The 17,994-nt window shown below is 43.8% G+C and overlaps 1 protein-coding gene across 1 annotated transcript in view; it reads left to right on the top strand.

Moving 5' to 3' along the window:
- The first annotated feature begins 203 nt into the window (after positions 1-203).
- Positions 204-17,994, top strand: part of LOC143766961 (uncharacterized) — a 59,302-nt gene continuing 41,511 nt past the window's right edge. Inside the window, exon 1 of the mRNA XM_077254981.1 lies at positions 204-388. The gene's annotated coding sequence lies outside the window, so the exon portion shown is untranslated. The remainder of the gene's footprint in view (positions 389-17,994) is intronic.

Raw genomic sequence — 17,994 nt, 5'->3', positions numbered from 1 at the left:
CTTTTAAAGAGATTGTCCATGACTGACACTGATGGCCGAGTGGCCGCACTATAGGTGATCAATGTGTGATCACTGGACTCACCGGCATTTACTCACAGTCCACAGACTCCACATCTCCCTCCTGCTGTCTGCTCCTCCCACATGACTCACAGTCACACTTCACTGGCTGAATCTGATAGGCTGCAGGCGCCAGACAAGGAAAGAAGAAAGACTCGGCTCACTCACGCTGCAGAGCCGACTCCTTTCCTTCACAGCAGGGAGCCGGCTCTATGTGTCAGCTCCTTCACCAACGACACATCACTAGAAGACTCTGTCACACTGCCGCCATGGGAGGAGCGCGCCTGGGAGCCGTCAGGAGCAGTAACCGGGAGCCGCAGACTAAAGACAGGTGAGAACACGGCCCAAGTGTTACCACAGTCAGTGGTAGTAATGGCCGCACAGGCAGGGACACTGCTCGTCAGTGTAGTAGGCTGAGGTAGTTCCTGACGTCTGGTACTGCTGGAGAGCAGCCCGGGCCTGTGCAGCCATTACTAAAAAGTACACCGCCTCACTACACCGCAGTGCCCTGAGGAGGAGAGCAGCCATTACTAGCCTCACTACTAGCAGAGGGAAAAGTACAGAGCCTCACTACACCGCCTCACTGCACCGCCTCACTGCACCGCCTCCCTGCACCGCAGTGCCCTGAGGAGGAGAGCAGCCATGTTCAGACTGAGGGGAGGGAGCCATGAATCCTTCACCCCGGAAAATACTAAAACCCTATGTGTCATATTCCTCTATATCTATGGTAGATATTGTAGTCATATTCCTCTATATCTATGGTAGATATTGTAGTCATATTCATCTATATCTATGGTAGATATTGTAGTCATATTCATCTATATCTATGGTAGATATTGTAGTCATATTCCTCTATATCTATGGTAGATATTGTAGTCATATTCATCTATATCTATGGTAGATATTGTAGTCATATTCCTCTATATCTATGGTAGATATTGTAGTCATATTCATCTATATCTATGGTAGATATTGTAGTCATATTCCTCTATATCTATGGTAGATATTGTAGTCATATTCCTCTATATCTATGGTAGATATTGTAGTCATATTCATCTATATCTATGGTAGATATTGTAGTCATATTCCTCTATATCTATGGTAGATATTGTAGTCATATTCCTCTATATCTATGGTAGATATTGTAGTCATATTCCTCTATATCTATGGTAGATATTGTAGTCATATTCATCAATATCTATGGTAGATATTGTAGTCATATTCCTCTATATCTATGGTAGATATTGTAGTCATATTCATCTATATCTATGGTAGATATTGTAGTCATATTCCTCTATATCTATGGTAGATATTGTAGTCATATTCCTCTATATCTATGGTAGATATTGTAGTCATATTCCTCTATATCTATGGTAGATATTGTAGTCATATTCATCTATATCTATGGTAGATATTGTAGTCATATTCCTCTATATCTATGGTAGATATTATAGTCATATTCATCTATATCTATGGTAGATATTGTAGTCATATTCCTCTATATCTATGGTAGATATTGTAGTCATATTCATCTATATCTATGGTAGATATTGTAGTCATATTCCTCTATATCTATGGTAGATATTATAGTCATATTCATCTATATCTATGGTAGATATTGTAGTCATATTCCTCTATACCTATGGTAGATATTGTAGTCATATTCCTCTATATCTATGGTAGATATTGTAGTCATATTCATCTATACCTATGGTAGATATTGTAGTCATATTCCTCTATATCTATGGTAGATATTGTAGTCATATTCCTCTATATCTATGGTAGATATTGTAGTCATATTCATCTATATCTATGGTAGATATTGTAGTCATATTCCTCTATACCTATGGTAGATATTGTAGTCATATTCCTCTATATCTATGGTAGATATTGTAGTCATATTCATCTATATCTATGGTAGATATTGTAGTCATATTCATCTATATCTATGGTAGATATTGTAGTCATATTCCTCTATACCTATGGTAGATATTGTAGTCATATTCCTCTATATCTATGGTAGATATTGTAGTCATATTCATCTATATCTATGGTAGATATTGTAGTCATATTCCTCTATATCTATGGTAGATATTGTAGTCATATTCCTCTATATCTATGGTAGATATTGTAGTCATATTCATCTATACCTATGGTAGATATTGTAGTCATATTCATCTATATCTATGGTAGATATTGTAGTCATATTCCTCTATATCTATGGTAGATATTGTAGTCATATTCATCTATATCTATGGTAGATATTGTAGTCATATTCATCTATATCTATGGTAGATATTTTAGTCATATTCATCTATACCTATGGTAGATATTGTAGTCATATTCCTCTATATCTATGGTAGATATTGTAGTCATATTCCTCTATATCTATGGTAGATATTGTAGTCATATTCCTCTATATCTATGGTAGATATTGTAGTCATATTCCTCTATATCTATGATAGATATTGTAGTCATATTCCTCTATATCTATGGTAGATATTGTAGTCATATTCCTCTATATCTATGGTAGATATTGTAGTCATATTCATCTATATCTATGGTAGATATTGTAGTCATATTCATCTATATCTATGGTAGATATTGTAGTCATATTCCTCTATATCTATGGTAGATATTGTAGTCATATTCCTCTATATCTATGGTAGATATTGTAGTCATATTCCTCTATATCTATGGTAGATATTGTAGTCATATTCCTCTATATCTATGGTAGATATTGTAGTCATATTCATCTATATCTATGGTAGATATTGTAGTCATATTCCTCTATATCTATGGTAGATATTGTAGTCATATTCCTCTATATCTATGGTAGATATTGTAGTCATATTCCTCTATATCTATGGTAGATATTGTAGTCATATTCATCTATATCTATGGTAGATATTATAGTCATATTCCTCTATATCTATGGTAGATAATGTAGTCATATTCCTCTATATCTATGGTAGATATTGTAGTCATATTCCTCTATATCTATGGTAGATATTGTAGTCATATTCATCTATATCTATGGTAGATATTGTAGTCATATTCATCTATATCTATGGTAGATATTGTAGTTATATTCCTCTATACCTATGGTAGATATTGTAGTCATATTCATCTATATCTATGGTAGATATTGTAGTCATATTCCTCTATATCTATGGTAGATATTGTAGTCATATTCATCTATATCTATGGTAGATATTGTAGTCATATTCATCTATATCTATGGTAGATATTGTAGTCATATTCCTCTATATCTATGGTAGATATTGTAGTCATATTCATCTATACCTATGGTAGATATTGTAGTCATATTCCTCTATATCTATGGTAGATATTGTAGCCATATTCCTCTATATCTATGGTAGATATTGTAGTCATATTCCTCTATATCTATGGTAGATATTGTAGTCATATTCCTCTATATCTATGGTAGATATTGTAGTCATATTCATCTATATCTATGGTAGATATTTTAGTCATATTCATCTATACCTATGGTAGATATTGTAGTCATATTCCTCTATACCTATGGTAGATATTGTAGTCATATTCCTCTATATCTATGGTAGATATTGTAGTCATATTCATCTATATCTATGGTAGATATTTTAGTCATATTCATCTATACCTATGGTAGATATTGTAGTCATATTCCTCTATACCTATGGTAGATATTGTAGTCATATTCCTCTATATCTATGGTAGATATTGTAGTCATATTCCTCTATATCTATGGTAGATATTGTAGTCATATTCATCTATATCTATGGTAGATATTGTAGTCATATTCCTCTATATCTATGGTAGATATTGTAGTCATATTCATCTATACCTATGGTAGATATTGTAGTCATATTCCTCTATATCTATGGTAGATATTGTAGTCATATTCCTCTATATCTATGGTAGATATTGTAGCCATATTCCTCTATATCTATGGTAGATATTGTAGTCATATTCCTCTATATCTATGGTAGATATTGTAGTCATATTCCTCTATATCTATGGTAGATATTTTAGTCATATTCATCTATACCTATGGTAGATATTGTAGTCATATTCATCTATATCTATGGTAGATATTGTAGTCATATTCCTCTATATCTATGGTAGATATTGTAGTCATATTCATCTATATCTATGGTAGATATTTTAGTCATATTCATCTATACCTATGCCTATTTTACATTTTTTTTTACCGTTTCGTGTTCTTAATTTAGTTTTCCTTTCCACTTCGCTCTATTTGAAGCAGAGGAACCAATTTATTTACTTATGTATTTATTTGACATAAAGTTGCTATACATGAATGTAGGGGTTCATTTTTTTAAGAAACAGAATAACGGTTTTAAGCTCCGTTTTTTTTATTGGAATAAGTTCATATTAGTACAACAAGGGTATTTTTCCAGTTTCACTAAGATCTTTTTAGGGATTCAGTCTTTATTTGAATGATAAAGTTGCTGTATAGGAATATATGGGTGTTCAACGTTCTTCCCAATATAATCTGTGCTAATGGTAACCAGATCTTCCATCTAAATATAGCACAGTAGATGTTATCTGTCCTCCATCTAGCTTGCCATATAATAAATGGCTCCATACAATATAGCTGCCCCTGCTGAAGTCAAGTTTTCACTTCCAGGATGGATGCTATTTCTTCGGTTTGGGTTTGTTGGGGATAAAACTTGGAGTACTGTACTGGTAGCTGCAATCGTTGGACCTCTGCACGGTCTGTCACATTTTCTTCACGCCACCGGTAGGAAAATGCTTTAAGCCAGCATGGTTGTTGACCTTACCATACCCACTCTACTATCTTATACGTTGTCTATTACTATTTACAGTAAAAATGTAGGAATATACAGTATCACAACTGTTATCTAAAGTGCTTCTATTTTAAAGGATATACCTTGTTACTGTCTCATACAAAGTAAACCTTAAACTCCCTCCTGAAACCTAAAGTACAGGCCCCCATCACCAATCTCAGTGGTGAGGATCTGGCCACTTACTTCCTAGAAAAAATCAACCACATCCATCTGGATATCTCAGCCCAATCTCCTCAGTGCCTGGATCCCCTTCCCTGCCGCACCTCAAGCTCACTAGACATCTTTGAGCCTGTCTCAGAAGAAGAAGTTTCCAAGCTCCTCGCTTCTGCTCGGCCTACAACCTGCAACAGTGACCCCATTCCTTCACCTCTCCTGCAGTCTCTCTCGCCAGTAGTCACCACACACCTGACTAAAATATTTAACCTCTCTCTTTCTTCAGGTATCTTTCCCTCCTCATTTAAACATGCCATCATAACCCCTTTACTTAAAAAGCCATCCCTGGACCTGAACTGCACTGCTAACTACAGACCTGTCTCTAACCTTTACTTCATCTCTAAACTCCTGGATCGCTTGGTCCACTCGCGTCTAATCCGCTATCTCTCGGATAATTCTCTTCTCGACCCCTTACAATCTGGTTTCCGCTCTTTACACTCCACTGAAACTGCCCTCACTAAAGTCTCTAATGATCTAATAACAGCTAAATCCAAAGGTCATTGCTCTCTGCTGATTCTCCTGGATCTCTCTGCCACAGTTGACACTGTGGATCTTGAGCGCCCCCACTGCCGCAGGGCCGAGGGGTACCCGGTACCGGGCCTCTGAGTCTCTTTTCTAGGGTTGTCACGGTGGCTAGGCCCGGTCCGTGGCCCTGCCTGTCAGGGGGACGTCCGGTGAAAAAGTGGTGAATGATGGTGTGGTTGTGAAGTGCCGGTCGCAGTAAATAACAAGGACACCAGGTTGCAGTCTCTTTACCTCTTTACTGAAGATCTCTGGGTCCTCAGTCCGGAATCCGGATAACCAGGCTGCGCAAGTCCGGCCGGTCCGATGGCACCTCCAGAGTTCTCTTTGCAGGTGGAAATCTATGCCTTCCCACTAGCGCTATGTGTTGTGGTCCTTCCCTGCTGTGCTTACGGAAAGTCCCCACAACTGTTGTCTGTTTCTGATGTTCCCTCACAACTCGATTAGATGATGTTCTGCTAATCCTCCGTCCCTCCCGGTGTTATGGTTGGGACGCACCCGTATGACGGGTAGGCTCGGAGCTCTTCCTGGACTCTAGAGTCGCCCCTCTCCACAAGTTGCCCCCTATGTCTTCTTAGGTGATTGGTGTGAGACAGCCCGCCTATGACTGACTGTCCTGCCATTGGTTTGAAGTATTGCTTGAAGCTAGATGTATAAATACTTCCTCGGCGTTCCGGCCACCGGTTATGCGCCTCAGTAGGATGTTGCCTCGGTCTTACAGCACGACTCCTACTGGTATTCTCCTTGTTGCTTTGATCTCGTTTCTCACTCAGCACAATCTATCTCGCTTCTGATCCTTTCTTAGGGCACCGCCGCTATGCTGAGCAGGCACGGTCCCGTGACGTTCTTCCTTGTTGCCAGGCCTCTGTCAGGGTCCCAAACCTGACAGAGACCCTACCAAATCTTCCCCCACAACACCCTCTGCCACAAGGTGTTGCCTGGTTCCAACCCAGTCAGCTTTCTAACTAACTTCCTGCCTGACCCCCAGTTTTACCAGTATGTGAGGAGTGGCCTAATGAATAGTACCCTTAGCTCCCCCTGGAGGCCCGACTGTGAAATGTATTGGTGTATGTGATACCTGGTCAGATGAACTCCTTCAGTGCCATCAGACGTACCATAGCCCCCCCTTAGCGGCAGAGCTTCAGTACTGCAACGACCAGGACTCTGGGGCGCTGCACTCCCCCCCCCCGGTTAAATCCAGTACTCCGGGACTGGGAAGAAAACAACAATACAGGTTAGCAAAAAGACATACAATTTTGTTGAGTGCAATAACAATAAGCATACTTGAACAGAGCTTCCCTTTATGGGAGGTGAGGACACTTGAACGTTACAAACATAATTAAACGTCATAGCAACATGCTATAAATAACTTTTCTTACTCAACCGGGTATTCTACTTAGTGCAAATTCTCTAACAATTATTTAACATTGCCTTTAAGGACGTACACTCTGCATCCACAAAAGACCTTCTTATAATCACATTATAAGGCAATTAATTTCATTCTCCTTCTTTAAGTCTGATGGACCGCCTGTCCTAACGGCTCCAGACCTACTGCCTCTCCTTTCTATGCAGGACCGCCCCGTTCAGCCGGGGCCTACTACCCTTCCACCACTATACACAGCATAGAACATAACATTTTTCTTTCAGTTTGAGGTCACCGAGCCATCTCTATACGGATCCTAGGAGGACTCACCAACTAACCCCGTACGGGTTCACTTTCTGTCCTCATTTTTCCATCAACATTATCAAACATTTTTTTACAATCAACTAGTTGGATACATATAACGTTTACATATCAACATTATTACTTTCTTTCTTCTAAGACATTATTGCCCTCTAACTGTCTTAGGACAATACCATTCTCAAATGCAACATGTGAACATCCCCTTTAAGAGGGGACCAAGTTCTTATGAGATAGCGCAGCTTCTTCAGCTACCAGTCCGTACACAATAAGGACTCCGGTGCGGTATCTTCACAAAGAGTCCTTCTTTTATGTAAAACCAATAAGGAGCACCTTTAAGAAGGTGCAACTATTTACAAGCAGTTTGTATCATGCACTGTTCATGATTCCAGCAGTTCTTTTCAACAGGGAACAAAAAGTAGAAAAATAACCAAAAAGCAATAGGGATCCCGGGTCATCAAAGGGATCCCTTTAAGAGTTAACCCTGGACGGGTTTTAGCAGCAAAACAGTAGAACAGTAACTCTTTACATTTGCAGAGCATCAATATCTTACTCATTACTCAGGAGGCAGCCCCCACCGAGGCTTTACCTGGCAAGTGGCTTTCTGCGGACCGGATAAGCTGGACTCCAAGTTTACTCCCGCGGCCAGGTATACCCCGTGGGTTCGGGTCTTCTGCACGACCAGGTCGTGCGCTGCGATGAGAGTCTGCGTAGGCCGATGGATGATGCTGGCAGCAGCAGCGGCTTCAGCGGCAAGCTCCTCCCCCTCGGTTCGGGATACCGCCAGAACGGCGGTGCAGCGCTGCATATCCCGGGCCCACCAGCTGCTCCCCTTTAGGCGCCGGCGGTATGTGACTACATCCCCTGGCTTCAGGAAGGACTTGGCGCCGTCTCCGCACAAGCAGGGTTCCACTTCCTCCCAAGTGATGCGGACTCTTAGGGCTGTCCCAATCTCCTGCACGAAGCCTTTTCCTGTTTGGGGCAGGTAAACAATCACAACGCCCCACTTCGGCAGGGAGCCCTCCAGCAGTTCGCCACGCGCCTCCCGCTCCACTTCCCGCTGGAACTCCGCAATCAGGTGGTTCCTATACTCTCCCCAAGGGAAGGGCCCCACGGCTGGCCCCCCCGGTTCTTTGGGAGCAGACGGCAGGAATGCTGGGACGCCAGTGGCCGCAGCGGCGGGGTCTGGTGCAGAGGTGAGGCGGTCTCCCTGGGGGTCGCGGCGCTCAGTACCCCTACCTGGGGTGACTCCTCCAGCGTCACTCCTTTCCCCTGGGGGAGGCACACGGGCTGGGGACCGTGCAGGCAAAGGATGCCCCATCGACAGCTCCCACGGACCCCAATCTTCTAGCGGGGGCATATCAGAATAATCCTCTGGTGACGGGGGTCGATGCGGGGCCATCCTTCTCTGCAGGCCTTCTCTAGTCTCCAGTCCCACCTCATCTGAGTCATAGTTTCGTTTCTTCGGTTTCCGCCCGGCATAGAAAATCAGAAGGCGGGTCTCGACTGCTGACGGACACGTCCTCAGGATGCAGAGATATTTAGACTGGGCGGCCATTGTTTTTCGCGCTCTCGAGCTTGTCTACGCCCACTCCACGCCCCTCTTCTTCTCCTGCGCTTCTCCTCAGCGCTGCAATGGCGGCGGTTTTGGCGGTAATCCTTGTAGTAATGGCAATGCACAGTCTTTCCAATAAAGCACAGTCCAAGCACGGTAAATCACAGTTCCAAGGCACACATGACCTGATTCTTCAGGCTTAAGTAGATCCTGTTCGTGACGCCAAGTTGGAGCGCCCCAACTGCCGCAGGGCCGAGGGGTACCGGGCCTCTGAGTCTCTGTTCTGGGGTTGTCACGGTGGCTATGCCCGGTCCGTGGCCCTGCCTGTCAGGGGGACGTCCGGTGAAAGAGTGGTGAATGATGGTGTGGTTGTGAAGTGCCGGTCGCAGTAAATAACAAGGACACCAGGTTGCAGTCTCTTTACCTCTTTACTAAAGATCTCTGGGTCCTCAGTCCGGAATCTGGATCCCCAGGCTGCGCAAGTCCGGCCGGTCCAATGGCACCTCCAGAGTTCTCTTTGCAGGTGGAAATCTATGCCTTCCCACTAGCGCTATGTGTTGTAGTCCTTCCCTGCAGTGCTTACGGAAAGTCCCCACAACTGTTGTGTCTGTTTCTGATGTTCCCTCACAACTCGATTAGATGATGTTCTGCTAATCCTCCGTCCCTCCCGGTGTTATGGTTGGGACGCACCCGTATGACGGGTAGGCTCTGAGCTCTTCCGGGACCCTAGAGTCGCCCCTCTCCACAAGTTGCCCCCTATGTCTTCTTAGGTGATTGGTGTGAGACAGCCCGCCTATGACTGACTGTCCTGCCGTTGGTTTGAGGTATTGCTTGGAGCTAGATGTATAAATACTTCCTCGGCGTTCCGGCCACCGGTTATGCGCCTCAGTAGGATGTTGCCTCGGTCTTACAGCACGACTCCTACTGGTATTCTCCTTGTTGCTTTGGTCTCGTTTCTCACTCAGCACAATCTATCTCGCTTCTGATCCTTTCTTAGGGCACCGCCGCTATGCTGAGCAGGCACGGTCCCGTGACGTTCTTCCTTGTTGCCAGGCCTCTGTCAGGGTCCCAAACCTGACAGAGACCCTACCGAATCTTCCCCCACAACACCCTCTGCCACAAGGTATTGCCTGGTTCCAACCCAGTCAGCTTTCTAACTACCTGCCTGACCCCCAGTTTTACCAGTATGTGAGGAGTGGCCTAATGAATAGTACCCTTAGCTCCCCCTGGAGGCCCGACTGTGAAATGTATTGGTGTATGTGATATCTGGTCAGATGAACTCCTTCAGTGCCATCAGACGTACCATAGCCCCCCTTAGCAGCAGAGCTTCAGTACTGCAACGACCAGGACTCTGGGGCGCTGCAGATCACCAGGTCCTTCCCACTATGCTCCACTCCATAGGCCTCAAGGACACAGCCCTCTCCTGGTTCTCCTCCTACCTCTCTGACTTCTCCTTCACTGTATCCTTTGCCGGCTCCTCTTCCTCTCCTCGTCCCCTTACTATTGGGGTTCCGCAGGGCTCAGTCTTAGGCCCCCTCCTCTTCTCTCTTTACACGGCCCCTATTGGACAAACAATCAGCAGATTTGGGTTCCAGTATCATCTCTATGCTGATGACACCCATTTATACACTTCTTCCCCTGTCATCACCCCTACCCTAATTCAAAATACCAAGGATTGTCCGTCTGCTGTCTCTAACATGTCCTCCCTCTACCTGAAACTAAATCTCTCCAAAACGGAACTTCTTGTGTTTCTCCCTTCTACTAACCTCACTCTTCCCAACATCGAAATTACCCTGGAGGGTTCAACCATAATTCCCAAGCAGCATGCCCGCTGTCTTGGGGTCATATTTGAAACCGATCTTTCCTTTACTCCCTATATTTCCGATCACTCACTCACTCTTGTCACCTGCATCTTAAAAACATCTCCAGAATCCGACCTTTTCTCACCATTGAAACTGATTTATGCCTTAGCTTCTTTTGATACTAATCTTTAGTGTACATTTACTTAAATTTTAAAATTGCTTTTCATTTCAGACTGAATTTTATTTTCTTGAATCAGCTTTGGCTTCAAGTAGTTTTGAATAATTTAAGATTTCTAATTTTGCATTAAATAATTAAATTAAAAAATATAAATATTTTTGTTTAAATTGATATTTTTATTATATAAAAAAATTAAATAGGTCTTTATTATTTTTCTTTAGTTTTTTAACTATTCCTACACTAAACTGTCCCTAAATCACTCTGTTGCAAAAACGCAACGACTGTCCCTTGCTAAGCTATCCTCCTAAACCGTTTTCACATTGAAGACGCTTTAGTAGAATGAATGTGCATGCACGTGCATCCCTGGGCATCACATGAGTGCTTAGCTCGCTTCTCATGGTGCGCTAAAAACCAGCGACACAGTAATTCAGCATGCGCTTCTTATGCGCGTGCACATAAAAAGCGCATGCACTTAACGGAACCGAAACGGCCAGTGTGAGTGAACCCTTAATTTTTTTTTAAATAAAGTAAACTTTTATTTTATCAGTAAACTGAGATCAGAGAGATTATATAAATTAAGAAAACCATTTAAAAAATACTGTGCCATTGCCATAGTCTTGTGTGAAAATCAAACAAACAAAAACAAGGGCTTTAAGGCTAAATTTTTCGATAAAGATCTACTTAGGGATTCACTGTTTATTTGAAATGTAAAGTTATTATATAGGAATGTATGAATTAACATTTTTGAAAAATCTAGTTCTTACCAATAACGGTATTTCTCTGAGCCCATGATGGCACCACGGAGAGGGGGGATCCGCCCACCAAGGACAGGAAACCTACAGATAAAAAGGCGGTACCTCTCTCCTGCATCAGTTGTTTACTAGTGAACGATGGGAGACTAAGAAATAGTATTACTTTTAACATTACTTAAACTTAATTATTAATTGACTATTCCGGTACTTATCATCTGGCACTATATTAGTGTGCACACCCATAAGTGAAGGGAAGGAATGTATGGGTGCCATCATGGGCTCAGAGAAATATCGGTAAGAACTATATTTTTTTTCTGACGCCCATGACGGCACCACGGAGAGATTTGCAGAGATTTGAACAGTCAGGGAGGGACCACCGCTTCCAGAACCCTTTTACCAAAGGTAAGGTCTGAAGAGGAGATAATGTCCAATCTATAGTGCCTATAGAATGTAGATGGTGAGGACCAAGTAGCAGCTCTACATATCTGGTCAATTGAAGCTCCGGCCTTCTCCGTCCAAGAGGTCGCTACTGCTCTCGTTGAGTGAGCCTTGACATCTCCCAGGATGGCCATCCCACTCGATGAGTAAGATAGGCTGATGGCGTCCGTGATCCATCTTGCCAAAGTGGCTTTAGAGGCTTTTTTTCTCCCTCCAGGGACCCTGAAAACACACAAAAAGAGAGGCGTCCTCCCTACTCTCTCTGGTGGCTTCTATGTAATACATAAGGCATCTCCTGACATCTAGTGTATGTAAGGATTCTTCCTCCTTGTTTTTAGAGTTGGGAGAAAAGGAGGGAAGAGATATCTCCTGAGTTCTATGGAATCGGGATGCTACTTTCGGGAGGTATGCTGGGTCTATTTTGAGAACAACCCTATCCTCCAAAAACTGGGTGTAAGGAGGGTTAGCAGATAGAGCCTGTATGTCAATAACTCTCCATGCAGAGGTGAGGGCGTCCAGCAGGGATGTTTTGAGAGATAGGATTTTCAATGGGACACCCTCTAAGGGCTCGAAGGGACGCTTAGTCAGGGCCTTAAGGATCAAATTTAAATCCCATTTAGGGGTAACCCTTACTGGAAGAGGTCTTGATCTACCGGCTGCCCTGATGAACCTGGAAACCCACCAATTCCCCGCCAAATCATAGTTAAATAGGGCTCCCAATGCTGCCACATGGACTTTTAGGGTACTCGTGGCTAGACCGATTTCCAACCCGTTTTCTAGGAACTCTAAAATGGCCTTAAGAGGGACTCTTTCATTTATTTTAGCGCCTGAGGATGAAAGGAACTTTTTCCATATTTTCCCATATTGTTTGGTCATAATTGGTTTCCTACTTTTTAGTAGAGTAGCTACCAGCCCCGGAGAGAATCCTCTGCTTTCTAGTAGCTGCCTCTCAAATGCCAGGCTGTCAAGTGTAAGCTCGCAACTTGCGGATGATGAACTGAGCCCTGGGAGAGGAGATTTGGAAAGTCTGGAAGTACCCACGGGTTGGATACTGACATTCTCATCATCCAAGAGAACCAAGGCCTCTTCGTCCAGAACAGGGCTATCAAGATCACATGAGCCCCGTCCTCCCGAATCTTCCTCAGCACTGCCGGAATCAGAGCAATTGGGGGAAATGCATATGCTAGTTGATGGAGCCATGGGATCAGGAACGCATCCAACGATACTGGGTTCTCCAATGGTCTTATGGAACAAAAAGTGTTTACTTTTTTGTTGAGGTTGTTTGCAAAGAGGTCTATGCTCGGTACCCCACATTTTTCTGTAATTTGGGTGAACACGGTTTGATTTAGCTCCCATTCCCCTTGATTTAGGTGGGAACAACTCAAAAAGTCCACTCTGTAATTGTCCACCCCTTTTATGTGAAGACCTGACAGGGATAGAAGGTTGCTTTTGGCTATGTGGAATATTGATTAGGCTACTTCCATCAGTTTTTGAGAGCGAGTAACCCCTTGGTGATTCAGGTACGTTATCACTACCCTGTTGGCTGACATAATTCTAACATGGTGGGAGTGAAGGGGCCCCAAGAACTCCAGTAGTGCAAACTTGACCGCCAGTAGTTCTTTCATGTTGGAAGATTCTTTTGCTAGAGTTGGTGGCCAAGATTGTTTTGCGATGTCCACCAGTTTAGTGACTGAATTGTGTGCAGAAATAAACTGAACCGATCTTCTAAATTCCCTTTTAGAGAGACCTCTTCTGACAGGATTTGCCATTGAAGGTCTTTCGAATGGAGCTGAGCCCATTGGACTGCAGGGATACATGATGTCATAGATCCCAAGAGGGACATGGCTTGGTGGAGGGTTATGGAGGGGAGATCTTGCATTTTCGACACGGGCCCTGATATTTTTTGTATTTTTTAACAGGAAGGCGGCATTCCTGTTTTACGGAGTCTAGAGTGAGACCCAGATATTCTTGGGTTTGGGATGGTAATAATCTGGATTTTTTTAAATTTATCAGCCAGCCCAGTTTTTCTAGAGTGCATTATTGCCTCTAGTTGTTTGCTGCAGTATTGGGGAGAGGGCACTATCAGTGTGACCTGTTCCCTCAGGTGAGCCATTACCTCTCAACTAGCTTGGTAAATACTCTTGGAGCTATGGCTAGCCCAAAGGGGAGGGCTGAAAATTGAAAGTGGTGTAACACCCTTCTAATGTGAACTGCTATCCTGAGAAACTTCTGGTGATCTTTGTGGATAGGGATGTGATAGTACGCGTCCTTCAGGTCCAGGACTACCATGAAACACAGAGGAAACAGCATTTTTATAGATGACTTTATTGTTTCCACCTTGAACGCTTTGACCTCTAGGTATTTGTTTAGGTTTTTCAAATTTATGATGGTCCTGTATGACCCATCCGGCTTTTTCCTCAGGAATAGAGGGGAATAATATCCTAGCCCTTTTTCTTGGGGGGAACTTCAAGAGAACCCCCTTCACTAGACCAATGACCTCGTTTTCCAACGCCAGTTACTCCTCCCCTGAATATCTTGGCGAAGTTATCATAAAGGAAGGACGAGGGAGTTTGAGAAATGTCAGTTTTAAGTCCCGATTTTATTATGTTCAGGATCCATGGACTGTAAGTAATTTTCTCCCAGGCGAGAGAAAGAGGATCAGTCTTCCCCCCACCTGGGGCAAACATTCATGGGAAGGTTTTTTGTTGTCACTGGGGTTCTTATTGAACAAGAATCCTTTATTCTTGTTCCTCTTATCCTCCCATTTTTCCTGGTTTTTCCCCGGCTTCCTTCAGAAAAACCTCTTTCTCCGAAAGGGCCTTCTGTAGGAAAGGAAACTCAGGGAGGGAAAGGATTTCTTTTTATCCCCGGCCTTTTCCAAGATGTCATCTAAGGTGGAGCCAAATAGGAATTCGCCCTCACAGGGGATGGTACACAATTTGGATTTTGTCTGTAGTTCTCCTGGCCAACATTTAAGCTAGAGGGCTTGCCTAGCCGCGTTAGAGAAAACTGCTGACCTGGCAGCTAACCTGATTGAATCGGTGGGAGCGTCTGCCAAAAAAGCAGCCACCCCCTCATCACCGGCAAGGTGTTTAATGTGGAGTCCCGGGATGATTTCCCTTTTAGTTGGCCTTATAGTTGGTCTAACCATACCATTACTGAATGGGAAGTACATGCGGCGGTGACTGCCGGCTTTAGACCTCCCCCACCTGCTTCTCAGGAACTTTTGAGAAAGGCGTCCGCCTTTTTCTCCATGGGATCTTTCAAGACCCCCATGTCCTCAAATGGGAGGGAGAATTTCTTTGATGCCTTAGCTATGGCGACATCTAGTTTAGGGGCTTTTTCCCAAAAGGAGCAAGATTCATCCTCAAAGGGGTACTTTCTTTTTGGCATTAGTAACGCCTTCCTTATGGGTTTTTTCCACTCTTTTTTTGATTAGTGCAGATATTGTGACTTTAAGGGGAAATGCCCTCTTCTTTTTTTGTTCAAGACCTCCAAAACATGATGTCCTGTTCCGATCTTTTTGGGTGAGGGTCCACCAACCCCATAGTGCTTTTAACCGCCTTAATGAGGCCATCTGTGTCTTCCAAAGGAAAACAACTGTGACCCCCAGAGGAAGAAGAGGATGATGAAGAGGAGTTAGATGTATCTGAGTCCACATCATCCGTAATATTAAACCCAGGAGATGGAGACCTGTGCCTAGTCTTCCTCCGCTTTTTTCTGCTTTTAAAGGATCTAAAGGTGTCTTCCACCTGATTTTTTTTCAGTGTTTTGAGGTCGGCTGCGAACCCAGGAAGCCCTTCGGATACTGTCTGCTGTATACACATGCTACAAAGTCTTTTCTCCCAGGTAGTCGGAAGGTCTTCTCTACAAAGGGCACAAATTCTATGCTTAGATTTGCCTTTAGCTTTTCTTCCCCTAAAGTAAGACAAATATGTCCTTACTGTCACTGACTTTCACGGAGATCACTTACCACCTCGCGGACCCATAAATACCAGTTGGGGATGCTCTGCATCTGTCCTTTTGCTGGACGCGGTACTGGACTCCTTGCTATGCAGGGACCTTTGGCGTTCTTTACCGGTAGCATCTTGGTGTCCTTTTTGCTGTCGTCGCTCTTGCTGCTGCAGCAACGCTGGTGGTGGCAATTTTGATAGGGGTGATGCCTCCAGGTCGCTCATGATGCTTGACTGCTGCTGCTGCTGTTAAGCCCACAGAAGCACCTGACCTGGGCAACCTTTTCCTTTTATGTGGCAATAATTCCCGCCACCAATTCAAGCCAGTGCAGTAGCGCTCTGCTGCCACCGGCGCATGCGCAATGGCCCGTATCGCGAGAATCGTGGCCAAATCACGCGCAGTCAGATCCAAGATGGCGCTGAGCATGGCGCGCGGGACACTGCACACTGGAGCCCCCAGATTTTGCAGTTTGCAGGCTGACGCTTAGGAGGGAGAGCGCGCCACTCTCCCCCCCAACCACAGAGGGGACCCCCTGGATGTTATCGCTGCTGCAACATCTTGCTCGAGGAGGTGGCCGCGAACTCCATGCCACCTCCCCCGCACACCCTAGAGGCCCACTAGCCCCAGCAGTGGCGCTTCGGGTCACCACACCAGCCAAGGCAAGGGGACCCCCGCTGCCTGAGTCGGACTGATTGGCCCCGGAATCCAACAACGTCTTCCTGTTGGAAAGTCTGTAGGTCTCCCATCAAGGACAGGAAACCAACTGATGCAGGAGAGAGGTACCGCCTTTTTATCTGTAGGCTTCCTGTCCTTGGTGGGCGGGTCCCCCTCTCTCTCCGTGGTGCCATCATGGGTGTCAGAGAAAACACAATTACAGTTTTTACCTCTGCTAATTTATTTTTAAATAGAGTGAAGTGGAAAGGAAAAATACATTGAAAAAATTCAACTGTAAAAAAAAAACTACCATAGGTATAGAAGACTATGGCGGCACATAAAGACTGAATCCCTAAAAAGATCTTAGTGAAACTTGGAAGATAACCTTGTTGTACTAATATGAACTTATTCCAATAAAAAAATGGAGCTTAAAACCGTTATTCAGTTTCCAACCATGATAACACAGTAGGGATAGGTATGGCAGAATATGGCAGCTCATAAAGACTGAATCCCTAAAAAGATCTTAATGAAACTTGGAAGATAACCTTGTTGTACTAATATGAACTTATTCCAATAAAAAAAAACGGAGCTTAAAACCGTTATTCAGTTTCCAACCATGATAACTGTTTTGAATTCTGCTCTTGGGCTCCCTCCGGTGGTTATAAGTGGTAATGTTGTGAGTTCTGATCTTGTGCTCCCTCCGGTGGTTATAAGTGGTACTGCTGCTCCTTTGGATTTCAGGAGTCATCAGCTGCCTCCACTTGTTGCCAATTCTGACTGGGCTATTTAATCTGGCCTGATCCTTTACTTAGTGCCAGTTGTCCATTGTTTCTTGTTTGATTCACATCTTTGCCTGGATTCTCCTGCTATTCTATCCAAGTCATCAAAGATAAGTCCTGGCTTTGTTTTTGCTGCCCACATGCTGTGGACTTAATAGCTCATTGCATTTTTATGTTTTTTCTTGTCCAGCTTTGTCAGTGTGGATTTATTCAGTCAAGCTGGAAGCTCTGGGAAGCAGATTTACCCTCCATACCTTTAGTTAGGCGTGGAGATTTTTGTAATATCTGTGGTGGATATTTTCTAGTATTTTAATACTGACCGCACAGTACTCTGTCCTGTCCTTTCTATCTAGCTAGATTGGCCTCCTTTGCTAAATCCCGGTTTCATGCTACGTATGTTATTTCCCTCTCCTCTCACAGTCAATATTTGTGGGGGGCTGTCTATCCTTTGGGGATTTTCTCTGAGGCAAGATAGCTTTCCTGTTTCTAACTTTAGGGGTATCTAGTTCTCCGGCTGTGTCGAGGTGTCTAGGCCTTGTTGGGTACATCCCACGGCTACTTATAGTTGTTGTGT

Source organism: Ranitomeya variabilis, chromosome 4 (assembly GCF_051348905.1).
Source record: "Ranitomeya variabilis isolate aRanVar5 chromosome 4, aRanVar5.hap1, whole genome shotgun sequence".
NCBI classification, from domain to species: Eukaryota; Metazoa; Chordata; class Amphibia; order Anura; family Dendrobatidae; genus Ranitomeya; species Ranitomeya variabilis.
This window is presented reverse-complemented; position numbering and strand designations above follow the sequence as displayed.